Source organism: Ambystoma mexicanum, chromosome 2q (genome assembly GCF_040938575.1).
Source record: "Ambystoma mexicanum isolate Mex_15411 chromosome 2q, UKY_AmexF1_1, whole genome shotgun sequence".
NCBI lineage: Eukaryota > Metazoa > Chordata > Amphibia > Caudata > Ambystomatidae > Ambystoma > Ambystoma mexicanum.
Window position 1 is genome coordinate 987,972,823 of NC_090924.1, and position 21,073 is coordinate 987,993,895.

Below are 21,073 nucleotides of genomic sequence, written 5' to 3' on the forward strand. Positions count from 1 at the left end.
ATGTACCTAATAGAACTCGGCCACAAAGCCATCTGGGCCTGGGGCCTTGTTCAGGGAGAGGGTGGAAATCGCCTTCCTGACTTCGTCAGTTGTTATTTCTCCTTCAAACTGTTCCCGCTCCCCCCTTTAAAGGGCCCTGAGGTCAAGCCTATCCACGTAAGCCTTTTGCACCGTGGGGTCAGTATTGTTTGACGAGTATAAGGTTGTATAAAACTGGCGGAATTCTCTCTCTATCTCTCTGTTATCCCTAAACACCCGGCAGCCCTCCCCCTTGATTTTTAGGATAGTCTTACACTTTTCTTCCTTTTGCAACATTCGGGCTAGCAGTCTGTCGGACTTGTCCGCCTTAATATAATGCATTTGGTGCAAGCGCAGTAAATTGCGCTCAGCTGTCCTGGTTTGGATGAGGTTCAATTGATCTCTTAGTGTTCGGACTTCTCTAGCTGTGGCTGGTGTGTGCTTGGTGGCCAATAGTGCCATTGCCTCTTTGAGTTTCCTGCCCAGGTTCTCTTCCTCAAGTATAAGTTCTCTTTCCCTTCTAGCTTTGATTGCCATGATTTTCCCCCTTATCGTGGCCTTCAGTGCATCCCACCATATTTGCGGGGTAGTATCATCCCAGCCATTCTTCTCCGCATATTCCTTTAGTTCCCGTTCCACCTCCTGCACCAGAACCGGGTCTTTAAATAACGAGAACGGGTAGCACCATTTCCATAGCCCAATGGATCCCTGTGGCCTGCTCAGAGTAAATGTGATAGGGGTGTGGTCTGATATCGGGATGGGCCCAAGTGAGATCTCGGTAATGGACCCTAGAAGAGGGGCAGACACCCAGATGTAGTCAATTCAGGAATGGGTTTTATGAGCATACGAGTAAAATGTGTACGCCCTGTCAGATCCCTGTGTCTCCCTACACGCGTCTACAAGGGCCAGGTCTTGAACTTTCTTTTTAAGGTCCCCAGAAGGCCCGCCCGGTGATCCCCACAAAGCCCTGATTCTGTCCCTGGAGGGGTCCCAGGCCATGTTAAAGTCCCCTGTTAGAACAATACGTCCCCTGGCAAAATCTCTCAGGCGGGTGAGAGACTTCTGAATAAAGGCTTCCTGACCAGTGTTGGGCGCATATAGTGTGGCGACCGTATATACCTCTCCTCTGCCCTCTAGTATCAATGCCAGGTACCTCCCCTGCTCGCCCTTCTGCGCTGTCTCGATCGACAGATCTAAACCCATCCCTCAGAGCAAGGGCCACCCCTCCCCCTCTTTTTGCAAGCCTGTGTGGCCTGGGAGAGCCGAGCATATCCCCAGATTTTGATTCTCCGGATGTCCCGTGTTTGAATCTGGGTCTCCTGCAATGCAACTATATGTGGTTTCTCTTTGCGTATGAACAGCTCCACCTTCTTTCTTTTAACCAGGGAATTTAGCATGTTTACGTTCAGGGATATTATCTTCAGTTGCTCCAAATTATTAAGTGTGATTTATGGGAGACGGGCTAAACGCATTGGACCTCTGTTTTCTCGGGTTGCCCGATACCTTGGCTTGGTTGTGTGTTCCGATCAGACCCCACTCTCCAATCTGCCCCCCGGCAACCCCCCCAAAACTCAGATAACCCCCTGGGTGGGCTCAGCTGGCAACTTGCCCCCCTCATGTCCAAGAGACGAGAGCTGAGCCCCAAGAGCAACCCAGTATTTCCCAACGCGGGATCTCCCAATCCCATCCCAAGAGACTCTCCCCCTCCCTTTCCCGCTAAGAACTTTTAAAACTGCTTTCGCAACCCTGCCTGGTGCCTCAGATTTATGCAGTGAGTGCCCTCCCAGGACTCGCTATGCTGGCCCCCTAAGGGGTTCGGGGATCCGGTGTCAGCTGAAACTTCAGGGGAGCCAGTTTGGCTATTCGATCGACTCCCCCCCCGGTGAGCTGCGACCCGCCGTCCGGGAGGGTCTCTATCTTTGATCGCTTGGGTTTGACTGTAGTCCATTCCCAGGATTTGTACGAGACACGCCGGCCTGGAGGGTGAATCGGGTCTGCCGATGATTGCTCCTCGATGCCCAATAAATCCAGGCCTTGTTCGCAGGACGTGATCTTGTATTGTCTTCCCTGCCACAGGAAGGATAGGCTAAATGGATGGGACCATCTGTATCTGATCTGCCTTTCACGGAAGTATTTCAGTACTGGGAGCATCCGTCTCCTTTTATTCAGGGTTATTTTGGACAGATCCTGATACAAAAAATATCTTGGTGCCATTATAGGATATGTGTCCAGCTTTCCTCGCTTTTTCCAGGATCTTTTCTTTCGCTACATAACTGTGAAATGCCACAAGTACATCTCTGGGTCTAGCGCCCGGTTTCCGAGCGGAGGGGACCCACTCGGTGGACCCAGTCGAACTGAAGATCAATGGTTGTGTCCACGTCTAGGAGGTCCCCAAGGACGGCTGTGAGGGTCTGCGCTAGGTCCTGGGACTGAACGGATTCCGGCAATGCTTTGACTCGTATGTTGATTCTTCTAGAGCGGTTCTCTAAATCTTCGGCCTGCAGCTCCAGATTCTAGGTGGCCTGTGCCAGAGTTTCCAGGAGGTTTTCAGTTTTCCTTGCATCCTCGGTCAGGTCTTGGATGGCCCTTTCATTAGTGTCCACTCGTTCCTCAACATTGCGGATGTCTCACTTTATATCTTTTAGCCCCTCGGCCAGATCTTCCCTCAGAGTATCCATCTGCTTCTGACTCGCCTTCGTAATCTTGTCCACCATTTCTCAGAGGAATTGTCTAAGTGCCGCATAGGTGACCGGCCCGTCTTGATATTCGGTGTAAGTGTCCTCACTCTGGGCACCTGCCCTGTCACCCGTCTGATGGTCCCTCTGGTGCTCAGCTTCTGGGTTGTGGTCTTTGGCCCAAAATTGGTAAGGGAACCATCTTGGGTCTTTCTGGTGCTTTTGAGGGCCGAGGAGGGGTCCTTAGCTCTGTTCCTGGACATGGTGGGGCACAGGTCTGAGGTTCGCTTGGTTTCTGTCACAAATTGTTGGCATGGAGCAGCAAAGTGAGAGCGGGGGTCTCCGCTCTCTTGTATATAGTTGGCTGTCACGTCTATGGGCAGTGATCAACCCTCCTCCACCTAGATCTCTGTGGTGGGCTCGTGGTGGGCTGGCGGGCAAATCCGGTCAGGGCAGCTGATAGGACCAGGCGTCTCCTCGTTGCTCTAGTAGTGTCACAGGGGGGCCGGAGGTCCACTTGGTCCTCCCCCGTTGATCTAGGTCTGTGAGGGGCCCGGTGATGGGAGCACGGAGGTGCTTCTATGCCTGGGGGGCACGGGACGGACTTCTCCCCTGCAGCGTGCTGACTCCCAGTCGCAGTCAGTCGCCGGCCGCTGTATTCTTGATGAGGGGCCAGGGGTGGCCACGTTTAAAATCCGCAGGATTGCGCTTGAATGGTGAGTCCCCCCACCCCCACTCACCGTCCCCCCGCTGGGTATGGTGCTCTGGCTGCCGGTCAAGTTCAATGTCCACACTTAAATGTTGGGCCCACCAGCCCCCACTTACTGTCACCTCGCTGGATATCGTGCTCCGGTTTCGCCAGGACCAGCTCCATCGTTGCCCACTGCCACTCAATCTCCCTGTACACCAGAGGCGTCCGCACCCTTCCATGTTTCGCCAGGGGACGCGGGGTGCCGCGCGGAGCCCCCAGGTCCCTCCTGGTACCGTCGCTGGTGGGGGCCTCCCCCGCTGCGCACTGCCGAGGGCCCACTCTTCTGTTAGCACAGCCCGATTCAGGCTACTGCGGTCGTCGCAGTGCGATGATGTGGGCCAGCTCCACTAGAGAGGGCCGCTCCGTTGGGGTGCTCCGGCGAGGTCCGCATACGATGCCTCCAGATGAGCCGGTTGACTGATGGTGCCGATACTGAAAAAGACTGCCGGGGAGGGCCAGAGTCAGCGTCGGTGCTGCATGGGCACCGTAAGGGTAAGAGCGGGTCCGGGAGCTCGGGAGCCCTGATGTTCATTAGATGGCAGCCATCTTGGAACCGCTGTTTTGTTATTATTGAACCACTGAATAATTGTTTGCAATCCTTCACATGTAATTGGGTCTTGTATAGAGAGAGGTTTGCCATTGAGTGGTCGGTTGGTGCCTGGTCCTGTAAGAGGTATTGGAGAGATGGGTTAGTGTGAAGGGATGGAGACAGAAAGGAGGAGACAAAATGCAAAACCTGAAATGTTAGTGCATGCAGATCAGAAGATCCTGTTCTGTGTTCTCTGTGTATTGCTAAGATTCTAAGGGGGTTAACTTTCTATCAAATATAATTTGCATGCTGGGGATCACCAATGTTTGTACCTAGGTCTTATTGGGCCCTTTAAAGGTGCAGAAGCAGGAGACTGACACAGGAAGGGCATGTTTGCTGGCATTAACCTTTATTGAAAGCCAATAAACCTATCTCTCCCTAAGACTAAGAGAGGTTTCCCTGCCACAAACAAAACTAAGGAAACTGTCAGAATATCCAATAAATAAAACGTCCTCTGTCAAATCCTATTTACAACCTTTACTCTAAACTAACTAATATGCCAATGTTCTTGGTCCAGGAGGATGCTGACTCACAGTTCATGTGCTTCGAGGGATTCTTTCCTGAGGCGTTGGTCTCCTTCTCCCAGAATGTAAGTCTTATCAAAAGTGCAAATAAAAGTTTGCGAACGGTGCAAAGCAAAGTTCCACAGCGAAAAAACACAAAGTTCCAAACAAGCACAATATAAAGTTCACCACAGTTCAAGGGAATGGCTTCCTTCTCTTGATGTTAGAAAGGAGTCACAAGCACCAGGGGGAATGACTCCCTGCCCTTGTCTTCTTAAGTGTTCCACAATGTCAAGAGGATGTGCCTCCTCTCTTGGTCTTTCACAATATATTTATTAATTTATTGGCTATTTATAAGGCGCTTATACAGAAAGAACATGTTCAAAGTGCCACGTTTCCAATGCAACACCAAGGGGTATGCTTCGCTTCCCTAGTCTTCTCAAGTTTTATAATAAGTTTTATAATATTAAGAGGAACTCTCCTCACAATGTTCTTGCAAAACCCTGGTTAACTTAACTCTCCTGCCAGGTGAGAGAAATCTAGCAACATCGTCACTGATTCTCTGGAGGGAAGCTTCTCCTACGTGGCCAGTGAAAGGCAGAAGCTATGTGACACTGACCCTGGGTATGGTTATCTATGGGAGTACTACATAGTGGAAGACAAACTCTTGGAAGGCAAGAGAATATTAGATTTAAACAATGCTTCAGTGTTAACTCCTAGAAACACCCAAGGATTTATACCACACTCCTGTATGGCTTATTGTAATGTGGACACAGAATCCCTTTCCTAAGGCTTTCCTAGCTAACAACAGTATGCACCTCCCCCCTGCTTTTCTAGTACTGAGACGAGGAAGAGGGATGGAGTAATGAGGATGACCAAAAAGCGGCAAACCAATGCTGCGTTCTAGTCGTTTGAAAACTACTGAGTAAGACAGGGACATTTAAAATGCAGGGAGGGAGAGAGAGGCAGAGAGAGGGGGATAGAGAGAGGGAAAGAGAGAGGGCAAGGAGGAGAGAGAGAGGCAGAGAGAGGGAGAGAGGGGGAGAAGGGAGAGAGACGGATTGCCACTGCATCTGACTTGTTCTGTGGCTGTTTGGGATACCAAAGGAGAGCGGAACGCATCTCAGAATTTAACAGAGAAAGCATTTAGCGAAGACAAGTCGGGAGAAGGTAACTGCGCCCCATTACAAGCAACATTGTCACTGATTCTCTGGAGGGAGAAGGTAACTGCGCCCCATTACAAGCAGCTGGAGCTGCCAGACACAGAGGGAAGCCAAGCAGGAACAAAGCACCTCATGGAAGACATTGCTGGTCAACGGGCGAGAAACGTAGAGGACAGAAAAGTGCAATGAATGCCAAAGACGCCAAGTAACACCAGTAAGCCCAGAGAGAGCACATGGGCTACCATGGCACTTTCCGGGGGAATACTGCATGCCGGCCCCAACGCAAGAGAGCCCAAACAGAGAAGTCCATCTAATTGATAATATTACGAAATGCCTAGGTGAAGGCAATAGAATTGAGACGAATATTGCAAAAAGCGTAAGAGAAATCGATATAAAATGCTCTAAGGAACAGCAGACACCAGTGTATTAACGGTCTGTCAAAGTCTTAAATAGGTGTGGCAGCTCTAGTTGTGTCGCCTGACCTAATCTGGCGTATCCTGCATATACAACTTCACACATCTGCTTACCCTAAAAAATACAGAGGTTCCTTAAATCCCAGTCGGGGTCTGTATCAGCAATTGATGCAATTAACAGTTCTTAAGTGGACCATGAGAGCACTTGTACTGCACATGAAGAGCTAGACATTAAGTTCCAATCTGTGTGAGATACGGATGGAATACAGCACACTAAATTACTTTATGACCATTACATAATGTGCCTAAAATACAATGGCTCCTGGAGGAACGCCATATATGTATTGACTGTGTATGTATTGACTGTGTACTATGGCTTACGATATTTACCTCCAGTGTACGAAGCGCCACATGAACTTTCAGTGATGTCATCAATGACATTTGTGATATCATCTTTGATATCCTGGGTGTTAGTGTTAGCAGTGCACGGTGGCGTGAGTTATGGTTGCTTATCTTACCATAATTGCTGAATTTCAGTGGTTTTTCGGTTTTACTTTGAACCATAACGTCCCTTTAACAAAGTTTTTTTACTGAATTTGATAGGTTTTTAGTAGCGCAACTTAACCATAACGTCCCTTTTAACAACGTTTTTTCATTGAATTTCATAGGTTTTTATTAGCGCAACTTAATCATAACGTCCCTTTAACAAAGTTTTTTTACTGAATTTCATAGATTTTCAGTAGCGCAAGTTAACCATAAACTCCCTTTAACAAACTTTTTTCATTAGCACGCAGACAATATACAAAGATGGAGCGTAAAAAGCAATTTCTCAGGGATGGCTTTACACAGAATGTTGCAAAGTATGAATTTATGCTTGTTCACAGTGAAGGTCAGCTGCTTCAATTTTTTTGTTCGCGGGCCGGAGTGGCCCACGACTCGCACTATAAGGTTCTATTGTTTTTTGACCTTGACAGACAGGGATCGTGCCAAAAGACTTCTTTTGAAGGAGGGGTGCAAAAACGTAAGAGACGATAAGGATGCAATTTCTGAAACGAAGCCGCTTTTATATATTATATCACTATGAGAAAGATTGTTGGCACAGACGGAGTCGTATTTAGGGACTGCATTACACGTAGACAATGGAAAATGCCAATATAATGTAAGTAACCCTTTAAATTATTTTATACCGGAATATAATAACAATAGCGTGGCGTTAAAGCCTGGTTAAATTGTACTTGTACGTTCAATGTGGCATATTGTTTTGTACCGCGCACTATCACCGCCGAAGTGGTCCGCTGGCGCTCAGACGGCTCTGAAAAAGGCAGAGGAGAGAGGGTGGGTTAGTGGGAATAAGTTAACATACTCCGTTGTACTATCCTCGCTAGCAAATAGTTTCACGCCCTAATAAATAAAATGTATATTTTAATGAAGATCGGCTCGTGAGACTAATTTATGTTTTTAAAACAGATACATTCTTCCCTACTGTCAATGCCACGATTTTCAGACCCTGGCCGACGCATTTTAACTGCCAGGTGCAGCTCCGAGTAAACAACTTCATGACCCTCACCATTTTATGGGACAATCGCCAAGGACCAATATGCCCTTACGCGGTACTAGCGGCTAGAAGCAACATATCAACCGTTATGGTGGTCTAATGCCTTGTTGTTGGAACAGCCTTCCGATTATCAGTGCGACCACAGTCCTTCTTTTATCATAAACCAACACCCTGTGTAACGCAAAGGAACAGCGCGTGACTCAAGATGAACTTTTGCAGATCAACAGCAAAGACAAATGCAAATCGCTGAATATTCTCTAAACATTTGATGTCAAATAAATGTACTTTACGAAATGTACAATCTTGCTGTTTGCTTTTAAATCACAGTTTCATATTCCGAATTGTGGCGCGCTGTGTTGTGAGATGATCTGTGTTGTTTTCCGGATTCTGTATGAAGTCGCATAGGAGCAGTGTTGGCAACTCCTTAGTAAGAAAAGTGCTATTGGCCGTCATAAAAGTAGCTAGAAGTAGCTAAATGACGTCATAACCTAATTTGCATAATTCACCAGGTGCATGATGGGTGATTGCCGAGGGCATGGTTGTTATAGCCTCTCATTGAGCTCACCCCTTTTTTGCAATGAAAGTCGCGAATGCACAGATGCAAACTCATGACATCCATATGCATACATTCACATGCAAATGCACTAGTATTTAAATAAACCCCACAATGATTAGGTTGTTCTGTTGTCGCTTCTTAAACGTGTACTGCCATTTTTAATATGCTAGTATTTTATAATCCATAATGCCTCGTTGTTGGAACAGCCTTCCGATTATCAGTGCGACCATAGTGCTTCTTTTATCATAAACCAACACCCTGTGTAGCGCAAAGGAACAGCGCGTGAGTCAAGATTAACTTTTGCGGATCGACAGCAAAGACAAATGCAAATCGCGGAATATTCTCTAAACATTTGATGTCAAATAAATGTACTTTACGAAATGTACAATCTTGCTGTTTGCTTTTAATTCACAGTTTCATATTCCGAAATGTGGCGCTCTGTTGTGAGATGATGTGTGTTGTTTTCTGGGTTCTGTGTAAAGTTGCGTAGGACTGGAGGCGACTGGGCGCATTTGGCTACGCACCCTGTAACGTCACGGAGAGAGACGGAGAATATGAATGCTTTGATAATGTCAGGCTTAGGGGCGGGAGATATGATTTAGTGTCGCAAAAACAGGTCAGCCAGGTCGATGGGGTAAGTGATAGGATTATCACATAATGTCGGCGCACAGCAGCCTGATTTATCGTTTGTTTAGTGGACAAAAAGTCGGGTAAGGCCCATAGGAAATTGTAATCTCAGCGGACATAAGGAGGGTTCTTAGAACACTTTCAACCTGACAACGAACAATACAAACAGCGTTCTCAGAACACCCCCATTTTGTTTAATTGCAAACATTTCAGCACCGCGAGTGTTCTGAGAACACATTCAACTTGCCAGAATACAATACGGACAGCGTCCTCAGGACACCCCCATTTTGTTTATGTACCAACATTTAAGGACACCGCGAGTGTCAATTTTAGCTTTCTTACGGACAAAACGGACACATACTCCGTCCTCGGAACACCCCACCATTTAGTTTATATAGAAAATGTCAGAACAGCCGTGTTGTCCGCAGACAAATCGAACCCAACAAAAGCGTCTAGCACATAAAAAAAACAGAACATTGAACCTATCTCATACTCCCCCACCGTCCCCAAACACTCTTACACACCAACACACTCCACTAAATACAATTTTTAATCCAAGTTTCACCGTGCTGTCCGCGGTCGTCCGCGAATGCAAGATGGCGGGCGCCACAGAAAATCTGACACGCTTCACGCACCACGCCATCCAATCAGTGAACACGTCGCATGTCCGCAGACATCACGCAAGCCGCTCGGCCAATCAGGGCACTGTCCGCGGAGCGAACCGGGAAGTCCGTCCACTGAGCGAACAGAGATAACACTAATTTTTTTGCCTTACATTTTGGTCATTTTAAAAAAACCTACTGGACAGATTTACACCAAATTTGCAAAAGCACGCTTTCGGGACCAAGCCCCGGCTCCTGCCGCAAATTTGGTGTAAATCCGTCCAGCGGTTTGGGCCGTAGGCGTGCGCAAAGTTTTTTCCCATTATGTCTATGGGAAAAAAACAAAAGTTTTGGGACTCCCCCTATAACTTTGCCCCCCTGGACCAAACCTCTCCAAACTTTGCAAAACAATTCAGAGTGGGCCATATACATTTGCAAAGTTTGGTGAGGATTCGTCCAGAGGGAGCGAAGTTATAAGCCACCCCAAAAAATGCTCTTCCTATGGAAACACCAACTTAACCATAACTACATGGCCGCTACCGCGTCCATGTAATATATATATATATATATATATATATATATATATATATATATATATATATATATATATATATATATATATATATATATATATATATCCATATACATAAACATATATATCCGGCCAGTTCACCGAACAACCACAACAGTAATCCTCATAATCACTACATGCGCTTAAGTACAAGCATATATCTACATATCTTTACACATATCTACACATATGGAAAGCAGCACACACACACACACAGACATATATATATATATATATATATATTTATAGATATCGGAGTGCACTCCAAAAAGCAGTCCAGCGAGGCTGTTCCACACCGAACCCAGAGTTAAAAAAAACAAGAAACTCCAAGCATCAAAAATATACTTTAATAGATAAATGTCATGGACAAAAGAAAAGTGCACGAAAATGACGCGTTTTGCAGCAAACTGGCCGCTTGATCATGTTTAGGGTGCAAACACAAAGGAAGGACATTTAAACCAGCATGCTCTCGATGGTATTCATGGATAGAGTAACATGCATTTGCGTATAAGCTCAGTTGACAAAATCCGCCATGTTTGAACGTGTTACAAACCCTCATGGGTCGTGTTAAATGCACTAAAATACATTCAATGAAAGCGTCAATTGAACTCACATTGTTACTCATATCTCAACAATAATAAAATCTGCACAATGATCATTTATAATTCACAATTTACACATTCTGCAGTCGAATTTATTTTGATACTGAGGTTTACATATGTTAAACCTCCTTATCCCTTAAAACTAATCGGTGTCAGTTTTTATCACTAATGTATTTTAAACTGTGTCCACGTTTGTTTGTGGAACCGACAGAGTAGAGACTGCTTATTTGTGAATATAAGAGAAAGGCCAGAAAGCTTTGTAGTTTGTCGTGTACGTTTGAAAGTCAGTGTCTAGCGAGAACGATATTTGTTCCCAAGGTAAAAAATAATGATAAGGCTAAGATTCTGATTCCTTGTGGCAAAGTCACATTGAGGTATGTGTGGTGAGTTAGAAAACTTGTCCTGGTAATATATACGATACAAGACATTGCGTCGTAAGGTGCAAATGCCTCCGTAGGCTGGCTGTGCAAGAAAGCAGAAACCAGTCTATTGCTAGTAAAGTGCATATTACAGCAGCTATTTAGATGTACCCTATGTAGGGATGCATAAAGTGCAAGTGCCTATGTGTGCAAATATGCAGTAACTGACCCAAATGGGTAAAGTGCAAATAGCAGTTTCGCAGCTGATGATATATCCTAAATGGAGGTATATAAAGTGCTTATGCATGCAATACCTGGACATTAAATCAACATAACTCACACTGCCAGATGAATAATAATACAGTTAAATACCTAGCTAAGAAAATAGATAAAACCTTGATGATTAAAAGACACTAAATTGATTTATGACCAAATGTGCATTAGAGAAAAGACATATTAAGTGCACGTTAAGTAATTAAGCAGCCCGTTTAACTTGTGTTTCTACATTACAAAGCAAAAGCATTGCTCACCCTAAAGAGAGAAAGAAGATTAAAATAAGATAGCTAATCATGGAGAAAGTCTAAAATTCATTCAATTTCTTTTTTGTCAATAAAATATTGAATTGATAGGTTCTCTATCCCGAAAGCTAATGTGAAAAACTTTATGTAACGCTCACCTGATTCCCGCAGAGGCGCCGGTCTTGACTGGGTGAATGCCGTATCTTCAAAGGTGATGTGTAACACACGGTTGGCTCTCTGGGCTGGACATCTGTGCACTGTATGTCTGACTCGAAGAGTAAGATGTCTGCAGATAGAAAATATGGGATTAATGAACTGGGGTTATTGGGTGCCTCTCTCCTCTTCCCTTTCTCTTCTCCTGTAGAACCCCAAAGGTTAACGCCCTCACCTTAGGTAAGTGAACGCCGAGCTCTCCATCTGCCTCGGGGCAGGGTGCCGTAACCAGTTTCTTCACTGGATAAGGGTGCAGGCCTCTTGACCTCAGAGGACTGCTGTCCGTCGTTAACTGCACGAACGGTAAGTTCTGGGCACTTCAAATGTCTTAAAAGTCTTTTGTAATGATATCTCTTGTTTTGCAGGGTTTCGGCGATGGCGGATGGCGGGCTGATGAGAGTTGAGGATCGAACCCGCGTGAGGAATAGGAGCGCCTGGAAGCACGTAAGTAAGCGCTTGTAGCCTGCTTCACGATGCGCACTAACTGTCCCTTTTATCTTGCAGGTACAAGTTCGGAGCTTTAGAGAAGCTGAAGGGTGCTGGAATACCCACTGGATTCGGTGTGGGAAGGAGTAATGGCACGTGAGTAATAAAGTTGCCCAATGTCTTTAAACGCACCTTCTTTTGTCTTTCAGATGCGGGATGCAGCGCCGAAGGCCTCCGGAGCGTGCGAAGAGCTGGTAAGCTTTTGTCTTTCAGATGCCGGAATGCAGTGCGAAGACCTCCAGAGCATGCGAAGAGTAGGTAAGCCTTTGTCTTTCAGATGCCGGAATGCAGCGCGAGGCGTTGGTGACAGCCGATGGACCAGGTCAGAGATGCGCTGCCACTGAAGACCGTAGTGCTAACCTGTTCTTTCTTTGTCTTTACAGGTGCTGCTGAAGACTGGATTCCAGGATGGTAAGCCTTTGTTCCCTTAGGCCCAGGATCAGAAGCAGAAGACACGATGAGCGTTCTGCTGCAGAGAATGCAGAATAACGCAAAGCAAGATTCATCCATCGGGTGTGGTTTAAATAGCCTCCTGTAGTGCTTAGGTGTCTCCTTCCACAGCCACGCCTAGGTAAGAAAAGAGTTCCTGCTTTCCAGAAGAGTTCCAGTGTTCTGAACCTAGGGAGTGGCTCCTGCCCCACCCAACAGGAAAAGTAGTCCCAAACAGAAGAGGATCAGGGGTTCAACTGGCAGGTAAGTAAGCAGCATGGTCTGCTGCAGGTAAGTCCACCCAAGCATTATAAGCCCGGCGCTTCCAGCGCTGGGACTGGGCATCTTCATGAGCCTGGTGCCACTGGCGCCAGGACAGGGTCCAAAAGGTCCCAATTGGGACTGGCTGGCACTCGGAACCGGGGTTATGGGTCTGCTTCCAAGGGAGTCGGGCAAGTCCTGATCTTTTGGAAGCAGAGATCATGACACTTTACCTGTGTCAACAAAATGTAAACCTTTATGTAGTATCGATTAGTTTCATAATGTATTGCCACCTCTGAGGGACTTACTGGTAAAACTAGAGATTTGATCATAGGTTAACAGTGAAAAATGCAAGGTAGTTGAAAGGGAGTAATGTTAAAAACAGGGCTAAATATAAAATGTCTCCATTGCAAAAAAAGATAGTATTAATGCAGTCTATTTACTCAGGTGCCCAGGAAAGTGTCGAGTTCCTCATCCAGATTATGGCCCTTTGGTTTCTTTGTTTCCAAGTCCAGAATATATTTAGTCTCAGATTGTCTGAGGAGCAGATCCCGATTACCTCCTCTCGGGGCCTTCGGAGTTGTATGCATCCCAAAATAGGCGAAACCATCTAATTTGCCTCCGTGTTTTTCTTGAAAATGTAGGGCCATCGGATATGTGGGATCAGTATTCTTGATAGCTCTAATGTGTTGGGAGTATCAATTTGCCGATAGTGCTACCAACATACGATTTGTCGCACAGGCAAGTGAGCACGTAAACGACATACTCAGTTTCACAAGTAATGCGAGATTTAATAATCATATTTTTGTGTAGTATTGGGTGGAGGTAGTTTTTAGTGTTTTTGGCAAATTTGCACACCTTGCATTTCATGCACTTCTGGAAGCCTTCTGGTGTAATACTGAGCCAATTTTGACCAGCTGGAATATTCATAGGACTCAAAAACTCCCACCTACAATTAGAGATGTGCTCTGTTGTCCAGAAGAAGGGAGTCATTCTTCTGGAACAAGAAGGATCCATTCTCTTTTTAGTTTAGTTACAAGTGTAAGGGCCAGAAGGGAATAGTTTCTTACCTGTAACTCCATTTCTCCAGGATTGGTATCTTTCATGGATTCACATGCTTAGAATATTCCCCGTCGTCAGACTGGGAACCCTCGGTACACTTAAAAAGCCGTTTTTCCCTAGGAAAACTTCGACACTTTTGTGTCCTATCCACGTCGTTTTTTGGGCTGCCCACGCATGCCCCAATAGGACGTGGCAGTATAAATGCCCCGCCCACGCGGCTCCCTTCAGAATTTAACCCCTCCAAAGTAGCATGGGGGGATACAGCATGTAGATTGCATTCAAGGGAGGCCGGCGGGCGCATGTGAATCCATAAAAGATACCAATGCTGGAGAAATGGAGTTACAAGTAAGAAACTATTCCATTCTCCAGCATTGGATCTTTCATGGATTCACATGCTTAGAATAGATTGCACAGCAGTAACTCTGATGTGGCGGTGTGAATGCAATTAACATTATTATGAGCACACACTTTATGCATATATATATATCTGTCCATATACATAAACATATATATCCGGCCAGTTCACCCAACGACCACAACAGTAATCGTCATAATCACTACATGCGCTTAAGTACAAACAGATATCTACATATCGTTACACATATGGAAAGAAGCATATATATATATATATATATATATATATATAGTCATTCCCGCTGGACGGGGCTTACCGACTGCTCTTCCCATCTGCACATCGTCCGCATGTTGCCTTTCAAGGCAGTAATGGCGGGTAAACGTGTGTGGCACCTACCAGGACGCCGCTTGGCAAATGTCTGTCAGCGGAATCCCTGCCCACAGCGCAGCCGAGGACGAAGTTGATCTCGTGGAATGATGCCTCGGACGTCCTTCTATCGGCTTTCCCGTCTTGGAGTGACAAAAAGCAATCGTCGACGAGACCCATCTAGCTAGTCCTTGTTTTGAGATTGCCTTTCCTCTCGTCGACGGGCCATAAACCACAAACAGTTGCTGCGTAGTTCTGAATTGCTGAGACCGATGAAGGTAGAATTTCAGAGCTCTCTTCACGTCCAAAGTATGGAGGGCCTTTTCCGCAGCCGATGAAGGAGTTGAGAAGAAGGTAGGTAAAACAATTGACGAATGTTTATGATAAACAGTAGGCACTTTTGGAATAAAATGAGGATTAGTCGACAACACCACTTTGTCCTTAAAGAACCTCAAGTACGGCGGATCTATGACCAATGCTTGTATCTCCGAGAGCCGCCTAGCTGACATAATAGCTATTAGAAAAGCCAACTTCCACGATAAGAACTTCATAGACGAGGAAGCCATTGGCTCAAAGGGAGCTTTCATTAACCCCGCTAACACCAAGTTAAGACTCCATGTCGGTGGAAAACGCTTAATCGGCGGGAATGTACGGAATAGATCCCTCATGAAGTGTTTTAACAGCCTATCACTAAATAAGGGAGACGACTGCCTTTTCCTCATGAGCCTTGAGATGGCCGCTAGGTGCATCTTTATCGACGAAAAAGACAATCCGCTCTTCGCCAAATGCATCAGATATGGGAGAAGCTGCTCCGGAGTTACATTCAAGGGGTGGAATCCTGGCTGACCTTGACACCACACACAGAATCTTCTCCACTTGCATGCATACAACGTGTTCGTGGAAGGGGCCCGTGCGGCCTGCAGGATTCTCCGACAATCCGACGAAATACTTAGGGCACCAAACTCCGAAAAGTCAGGAGCCAAGCTGTGAGATTGAGACTGTCCGGGTCATGATGCCACACTGTCCCTTTGTCCGAGACAGGAGGTCCGGGGCTTTCCGAAATGTTATCGGCTGCTCTATTGACAGTTGAAGCAGGTCGGAAAACCATGCCTGTCTTGACCAATACGGAGCCACTAGGATGACTCGACACGTGTATCTGCGAATCCATTGCAGGGTTCTTCGTATGAGAGGAAACAGGGGAAAGGTGTAGAGAAACTTGTCCGGCCACGGGAAGGAGAACGCTTCCCCCAGAGAGCCCTTCTGTGGCCACATGCTGGCGTACAGTTCGCACTTCTTGTTCTCCTTCGTTGCAAAGAGATCCAGAGGAGGTTGCCCCCATTTCTTGAAGATCTTCAATAACTGAAGACTGTCTATCTCCCATTCGTGTATTTGGTCCATTTTCCTGCTGAGGGAGTCCGCTTGCTCGTTCCTTACTCCAGGGAGATGGTGAGCTACAATGGTTATATCGTGCTTCAGAGCCCAAAGCCATACTTTCTGAGCATCGGTGGAAAGGGTTCCGGACTGCGTGCCTCCTTGTTTTCTCAAGTAAAACATTGCTGTCGTGTTGTCTGTCAATATTCTCACTACTGAGCCTTTTATGTGTGGTAGGAAAGATTTTAGGGCCCAGCGCACTGCCCTCAACTCCAGAACGTTGATGTGCAGGAGCGATTCCCTCGGAGACCATCGACCTTGTGTTTGCAGAGTGCCCATATGTGCTCCCCAGCCCGTCAGGGACCCGTCCGTCACTATGGTCACGCGAAATTCCGGTTCCTGCAGGGGTACCCCCCTGGATAGGTTCTGAAAGCTCTGCCACCATCAGAGAGCTCGTAGGAGCTTGTTGTCGTCGACGACCAGTTGGTCCGACCAGAGTCCTGGGGTCTGGGTCCACTGGTCTGCCAGGAACTCTTGAATTGGCCTCATGAACAGGTGGCAGTTGTTCACCAGAGAAATGCAAGACACCATAGCGCCCAGAATCGACATATATTTCCTCACCGATACTCTGGTATTGATCCTCCACTGACCTGCTATCTGATTGAGTCTATGGATTCTGTCGACGGATGGCTTCACCAACCCCGACTGGGTTTCGAACTGTGCACCCAAGAACACTAAGTTTCTCAACGGAGTCAACAAAGACTTCTCGAAGTTTACTGCAAATCCCAGCCGTCGTAGAAGTTGCATGGTGGCTTGCAAACTTGTTTGAGTTGCCATAGGGGAGGACCCCCTCACCAACCAGTCGTCGAGAAACGGGTACACGTGATGGCCTTGCTTTCTCAACCAAGCTGCAACTAGAGCTAAACATTTTGTGAATGTCCTGGGAGATGATTTTAGTCCAAAAGGAAGCACTGTGAACTGGTAGTGAGTCCGTACCTTAGGAACTTTCTGTGTCGTCGACGCATCGGTATGTGGAAGTACGAGTCTTGAAGGTCCAGAGACGCCAGAAAGTCCCCTTCTTGGACAGACCGGATCACTTCCTGGAGTGTGAGCATCTTGAATTTTAGGCTTTTCAACATTTTGTTGCGGTCGCGAAGGTCAAGAATGGGATGCCATTTTCCGTTTGGCTTTTTCACTACGAAGTATCGGGAATAAACCGCCTGACCCCTCTGTGATGCAGGGACCAATTCTATAGCCCCTTTTTGTAGCATAAGCACTACTTACTGTTGCAACATGCTCAGGTGGGGTTGAGCCAAAAATGCTGGAGGAACATGCAGAGGGTTGCTCTTGAATTGCAGGGAGTGTCCAAACCTTACAGTGTCCAGCACCCACTGATCCATGGTTATTTGCTCCCATGCGTCAACACAATGAGATACCCTGCCTCCCAGGACGTTCTGACGCCCGTCATTGTTGGGTTTTGGCCTGCTTATCTCTCGACGACGAGTAGCCTGTCCTCTTCCTGGAGGTCTGGTAGTCTTGGCGTCGCTTCACCGCTTGAGAAGCTCGTCTGTAGCCCTGTGAGGAGTACGCCGGCCTATTGAAAGACCTGTCTCTTGATGCTGAGAATCGGGAGTTCCCTGATGCTCTCCTAAAGGGCCGAAAAGAACAAAAATTCCTTCCCCTCTGGAGGGCACCCAAAGAACGCGCTGTGTCAGAGTCCTCCTTCATGCCCTTTAAGGCCTCATCCCCCTTTTCGCTGAACAGAAGGTCTCCCTCAAAGGGCATATCCAGCACCTTGTATTGTACCTCAGGTCTAAAGTCGGTGCATTTAAGCACGCTTGTCGCTGTAGAACTACCCCATTGTTGACTTGCTTAAATCCAGATTCTGCAAGGTCCACAGTGATGTTTATGGAATGATTTGAGGCCTCTTCACCCTCTCGGACGAGTAACATCGCCGCTTTCCTATGTTCTTTTGGGAGATGCTCTAGTATGGGTGCCAACCGGTGCCACATCTCTCTATCATACCTGGCCATTATAGCCAGAGAGTTGGCTGCCTTCACTGTCGTTGCCCCCACCGACAACACCTTCTTGCCAAAGGCATCTTGTCTCCTGGCCTCGTTCTCCGGGGGGGTCGTGCATTTGTGCTGGGACCTTGCTTTTCTCGCCGCAGCCGCTGACACCACCGAGTCTGGGGCTGGTTGGGAGGATAGACATTTGGGGGTGGATTCTGGAGCCTTAAATTTCTTCTCCAGTCTACCTTTTATTGCGGGCTCCGAGAAAGGATGACGCATCTGTCGGGGGGAAATTCTGCTGGGGTCGGCCGGGCCGTCCGCAGACCTCCGGGCAGGGAGGCCCCAACTCCTCCCGTATATCCCAGATGAGATAGAGTATGAGACACACACAAGGAGCAAGGTGACTTCTGCTGTTTATTATGCAAACGGCAGGGATGGGTCAAGGAGCGTACGCGTTCGTCCTGACACACACACAATCGTGGGGCTCGCAGGCCCTTTTTACTGCATTATGACGCGCTACTTGCGTCACTTCAAAAAGTTAACAAAAAACCTATCGCCACTCTTAATTGGTTGCTCGAGTGGTAGGGTTAGTATAGTACACATATAGAGAATGATATTAGTGGACAAGGTGTAGTCAGGTGGTATATCTGGGTTGTCCCTACAATTAGATACATAAGAATTGTTACATGAAGACTCCTGAGGATTGGCTAATGTTACTGACGTCTGAGATAAGGGCCCCATGTTCTGATTGGTGCACCCGTGAGCTTCCCAGCCTGGGACCACCGTTGTTCCCAGCTCTCGGTGTACCTGTGATTGCAACAATGTTTCAATATGGGTACGTGCAGACAATGTGAGGATTTATTCATAGGTGGAAGGCTGACCGCTCCCACTGTAGCAGATGTCCATTGAGCCTTTCAAGTGTATTGGCCTGTGTCTCGTAGCGAGGGACCCAGACGCCTTTTTCTCCTGGGCTTTGGCATCTCGTCAGGTTCGGCTTGGTCACGTGGGGAGGGACCGTGAAAGAGGCAGAATTCTGCACAATTAATATTGCTTTTTCTACTGCGCGTCTGGTTTAATTTGCCGGCGTGACTGTAACGTTGGTGCGCGGAGTGCGAGGTTGCAACATCGTGCCTTTGATGATTTGTTCTTGGAATGTGAGTTTGCAACATTACGACCTTGGCTGGTAGCTCCACTGGGTTCTTTCTGCAGGATCAGCAACCTGACTCGTGTTTTGTTAATGTCCACAGGAGCTCTTGGTTGAGGCCTACTTGGGCCTGGTGCATAATTAGTCCGTTTGGTGCATAGGTGCTTTTAGGTTATAACAGCATATATTTCCATGACCAGTATCGTGTTTCCATTATACCTCTATGGTGGTAATGGGTTTCAAGAGAAGCGTGAGCAAGCGTTATAAATGAGCTCATGATGCGTCTTGCGTTTCTGCATTCTGAAAGCCTATGTAAAAATAATAAAGATGCACGTCCGTGAATATGCCTGTCGCCTACGTCAGAGCACTGAGTATGTTCTTCGTGTAGATTGGTGTGGAAATGTTCAGTGTGTATATTTGTACAGAAGTGCTTCCCGTTGTCTAGGTCGTCATGGCATCTCTAACGACGTGTGGATTTTAGTCTAGCTGATCCGAACCGCAGGTGTCGGCATGGCCAGTGCGGGCTGTTGGGCAGGCAGATGGACACATCCGTATGTTCCTATACCAGGGTACCTGGTCGTCTGGTAAATGGACAAACTCTTCTCGCGGCGGGTGTCTGGGCCGTGATCCTCTAGGCCAAGCGCGAGAGGTGAAGGACGGGAGCCTGGTCTTCCATTCTCCCACTTCAGTCCCCCCTCTGGTAGACTTGTCGACCACAAACATATCCTTCTCGTTATCTCCTCTTACCCTCCATATCTTAGTTATCCCTCCGAGATGTCCATAATGGTTTACATGATCTTCAAATGACCAATACATATATTCACATGTTCCTCCAGGAGTACAGTATACCCATCTTCCTATGTAGCTCCTGGGGTTCCTTGGGTTCTCGATCTTCACTGATGGTGGGTCTAGATGGTTGGTGATGATTTCGGTGCGCAACTTCTCCCTCTCTTGTATTATCACCCCTGTATGCTGGCCATCATCTGCTGGCATCAAGGGGTGCATTCCCACCATTTCCAGCAACTCGTCAGTCGTGCGTGCCTTCCGGGCCTTCCAAAATCTAATTATGATCAGAGCAGCTCCAGCCAAAATAGTACACCCCACTATTATTTTCAGTCCATCTGACAGCCAAGATGGCATCCATGACCATAATAGTGAAAACCAGCTCTTATCCTTGTCTACACCGTTACTTTCATCCATCATTTTGGAGTGCATCTGGGCCAATTGTGATACTGCTTCTGTCAGTGTACCATTGTCAGCATCGTTGGCAGGTATGAACGTGCAGCAAGATTGTCCTATCTTTGCACAAACTCCTCCTTCCATTGCTGTGAGAAGGTCCAATACATATCTGTTCTGGAGTGCTACCATCCTTACAGCTCGCAGCTCCTCTTTAATTGCGTTGAACCCATTTACTGTTGAATTGATGGTCATCATTAGTTCCCATCTGGTTATTTGGAGCCATTTTGCGTTTGCGTATGCCTGCAGTCCCGGATGTATTATTGAGGAGAAGAACATTGCTGCTCTGCTGAATAGTCTGTGTTCTGGCGGTATTGATGTTAGTTCCGTTTCCGACCTTCCCCACAGGTAATTTCCTGTCAGTGGCTCTCCTTGTCGTTTTCTCCTATTTAGGACAGTATCCTCGCTGTTGGTCTTGTTCTCTTGCTCCTTCTGAAGTGGTGCAGATCTCTTTCTTCTCTTATCCCCTTCATCCATTTTAGGAAATTTCGCCACATTGACATGCTTCATAGGTACCACTAGTGATGGTACATTGACGTGTACCATTGTGCACACACCATTCCACAGGGGAGGCAATGTATGATATGCCTTTTCTCCACAGGCCCAATAATGGTCCATTATTACTGCTGTTCCCGC